Source organism: Mizuhopecten yessoensis, unplaced genomic scaffold (genome assembly GCF_002113885.1).
Source record: "Mizuhopecten yessoensis strain PY_sf001 unplaced genomic scaffold, ASM211388v2 scaffold3229, whole genome shotgun sequence".
Lineage (NCBI taxonomy): Eukaryota > Metazoa > Mollusca > Bivalvia > Pectinida > Pectinidae > Mizuhopecten > Mizuhopecten yessoensis.
This window is the reverse complement of record NW_018404940.1, coordinates 705,669-710,075: the sequence shown is the minus strand read 5'-3', so window position 1 is coordinate 710,075 and position 4,407 is coordinate 705,669.

The window sequence follows — 4,407 nt, the reverse complement described above, 5'->3', positions numbered from 1 at the left end:
TGGCCCCAGGGGTTGGGGTAGGAATCCCAATTTTACAATTTTGAAGCCTCATCTACCAAGGATGATTCTGACCAAGTTTGAAAAAAATCCATCCACTGGTTCTTGAGAAGAAGTTGAAAATGTAAAAGTTTACGCACGACGCACGACGGACGACGACGGACGAAAAGCGATTAGAATAGGTCACTTGAGCAAAGCTCAGGTGACCAAAAAATAGTCCAACACTACAGATGTACGTTTACCAGTGGTTTATTTATGGAAAGTGCACTTCATGAACTCGTTAAGTGTATATAATTACTACAGATCTACAAGGATATCAACAACGAAATAACAAAAATTACAGCGGTATATAAGTATTTGTGGACACATGACATTTTCAAAACATAAACATGTAAATAATAATCAAAATCCAAACGACAAAAAAAAAGGTTTCAATATATATAATTCTGTTTTATTTTTTTTGAAATAATGATATATGAGAAAATGCCATCGGGACAGACTCAATATCATTAAAACTACCAGCATAACTATAATTTAAAATTAAAACATATCAAACACGAGAATTATATATATGATAAAAAAAATATTTAAAGCACACAGACTAAACTAGAGTGATAAAACCGAGACTAGATATTATAAAATCTTTAAGACAGATCAAACTATGGACTAGTGGTAAGATGATAAAAACTTCAGATGGTTGATATTTTTCTTTTTACATTCAAACACATGAAATTCATCAACTAACAGCAAGCACGATCGGGACTATATATACATTTACCACGGTAAAAACGAGACTACTATGCTTAAAAACATTAACATGAACCAAAAACTCTGAAAAAAGCACATCAAAACTGTTGATAAAATAGGAAAACCTATTAAAAGCTAAACTACCACTTACGAGTAAACAATGAAGAAAATTAAATTATAAAAAACACAATTTAAACAAAATAAATGTTAAATATAACATTAACGTGAACGAACAAAGTTTGGTATCAGAATATACACAGTTAAAGCGAAACGTCAACGTAACAGTTGGTATTCTATTGATCCTGTGATCATAACATATTGGATTATTAATAAAACCATCAGTGTGCCATTCGATGTTCATAATACATGTCGCTTTGAACTTTCTCATTTTTTATTTTTATAACGACCAAGTCAATATATCCGTTCGGGTAACAAGTGCGCGAATGTTCATACCATTATACAGCACGATATATTTCAATACATACAATTTCAATGTATAGGAAAGTCACACGAACATTTAATTTACATTTCTAAACCCACGTAAAACACAATACAGCGTGCACACTCTACCGGTAAATCTCATATACACCGCATTTATGTCACTCTACAAGTACAAGGTCCCGTGCACCGAAAAGCACAACACATTTCATTACTGGTTCCCTGTAACCACGCACGCGCACATGCACCGTATACGTAACAATTCATTTCATAAGCAAGTACCTCACCATCATACAACACAACATAATTCATTTGCGTCGACCCACACATCCACATACAACACAAGACATTGCATTGTCAGAAAGACATACGTATTTTTAGTCTTACGTATCCAAAAGCAGCTAAATACATTTCATTTCATTTCATTGAAAAAAAGAAATCACACACACGAGGCAATACATTTTTCAGTCCGGTACGTCTATATAGGACAGTCCCACATCTGGTCCCACATCCGGTACAATTTTATCCACATAACTGTTCTGTATGTACAGCACACAGAGTGCTAATTAACATGCACAGACAAATTACAATACATATATTTCATAGCACAGTTGTAATTAAGTCCCATTATAGAGTAAACAACATATTAATTACCTTGTACAGGCAAGTCCCACATCCGGCAAAATACGAACATCACTGTACGGCAAGTCCCGTGTACAGCGTAAATGATTCATTTATTGGAGCTTTGATGTATGTGGGATTTACCCGTATGTGCTACTTAATTTTGTGGGGCTCACATATACAAGAAAGTACAAATGATTTCTCCGTACAAGTCCCATAAACCGAAAAGATAAAAATGTAAGTACAGATATTCCACACATACAGTAAATGTTTATTCAGCATTTCTGTAGTTTATATCGTAAGATGTTTATATGTATCATAACACTTTTATTTATGTTTATCATTTTCATCATTAGAAATGCATGCTATGTAACTAACAAGGATAATGGCTATGCCTACCAGTGTGCGTTACAGTACATTATGTATCTCATTTTTACAGAAAGCTAACAACGCTTAGAACACATATAAGTATATTTACGCTGTCGCAAGTGGAGTAATCCATGTTTTTTCCTGGTCTGGAAAACGGTACGGAAATGTCATAGAAGTTCACAGAAAATAGCCATGCATGCAACATTTCCTCATCAGTGGTCTAGCAGTCTTGCACGGCCACAACTCATTCGCGGAGTCTTGCTAGTCACCATCACGGAACATTGTCCAGACCCGAACGGACAGTAGGTGACGGTGTGTGCGTAGTCCCCTGTTGCCTTACAGATTGGACACCGGAAGGTCCTTAGAACTGGACACGTGACGCGCCCCTTTGCGTCCTTTAGGTCATGTGACATATAGAACACTTTTCTTTCTCCATTAGTCTTACAGAACTTGCACTCGTGGTTGTAGCTTTTAGCATTCGGCATACTTTTTGTACTCCATCGCGAACCTGTGACGTCAACAGGGACAGGTGGGGACGGATATCGAGAAAGGGTATCGCACATTTGTATGGAGAACGGCCTCAAGCTATCACTGCTATCGGCGTTTCCCTCAGACACGGACGTATTGTATTGGGTCTTGGTACACTTCGGCCTTTCCGTACCTACATCCCTAAAGGTCTGATCCGGCTGGCTACATCCGGATCGCTCAATGTGTTGCTCGCGATGTTGTAACTCTTTACTTAGATCTATTTGGTACATGTGAAATTTGGGTCTCATCTCAGACACCTCGCACAAATGCACTTGCCCGATTTGACACTGCTGCTTTGCCGATGTCTTTCGTGTGCGCTTCGCATGTGAAACGACGCACGCGTAAGATTCCGAGTAGTGCGGAACTTCTGTAACAGGCATACATGTACTAGTATACCGTTCATCTGGGTTGAAGGTCCGATGCTGGAACACGTCGGGGGGTTGATACCGCTCTCGGGGACTAGTCGGTAGCTGTGGTGGTTGATACCGCTCTCGGGGACTAGTCGGTGGCTGTGGTTTTTGATACCGCTCTCGGAAACTAGTCGGTAGCTGTGGTGGTTGATACCGTTCTCGTGGACTTGTCGGTCGCTGTGGTGGTTGATACCGTTCTCTTGGACTAGTCGGTAGCAGTGGTGGTTGATACCGCTCTCGGGGACTAGTCGGTAGCTGTGGTGGTTGAAACCGCTCTCGTGGACTAGTCGGTCGCTGTGGTAGTTGATACCTTTCTCGTGGACTAGTCGGTCGCTGTGGTGGTTGATACCGCTCTCGTGGACTAGTCGGTCGCTGTGGTGGTTGATACCGCTCTCGTGGACTAGTCGGTCGCTGTGGTAGTTGATACCGTTCTCGTGGACTAGTCGGTCGCTGTGGTGGTTGATACCGTTCTCGTGGACTAGTCACTCTGCACCGATTCCGTGGATCCTGCTCCTGTTCTATAGGACTTGTTTGGCTCTGCTGTAAAACGTTTGATATTTCATAGCGTTCCCGAGGACTGAACAGTCGTTGTTGAAACATGTTTTGTGTTTCATAATGTTCTCCACGATTTTTCGAGCGTTCCCGTTGCGCGTGTCCCATACTTCGCGCTTCTGCCGAAGGTTCTGGAGATGAGAGTGCATGTCCTTGAAACTTTCCAGTCATATTAGGTGTTTGAAGCAATGCATACCCTACTTTCGGGTTGTCGTCCTGCTTCCATTCAGTAGTAGCTTCTATGTAGTTATTACCTCGACCCTCACAACCATCACTTTCCCGACACTCCTCATTGACAAAGATAACATCAGAAAGTCCGAGGTAATCTTTAGAAAGGTTAAATTCCATTTTTACTCAAATAAATGTGAGACCGCCTCGTACAACGCACATTTAGATAACAGAGTAAAGTCACACGAACGACTTTGTCCATCTGACCATCCCCAAAACTTGGCAATGATTCAAAACACCGTTTCCCTGTCAACAGCATCCGCTAAGTTTAGCTCCAGCAAGTATAGAGGTCAACTTCAAAGGTGGCACCGAGCGACATGCGTCGCTAGGGTCCGTCACGTGGGCACCGCCTGACTATATGGCGTATGCTAAGGTGATGTTTGGCTATTATATAATCAAATGATGATTAATCTACATCTTCGTTCCCATTGTCTAGTTTAGGATTTGAAACAATATGACTCAAAGCCAATCCTATCCTATAATACGTGCGTTATTTGGCAACTGTTTTATCGGGGGG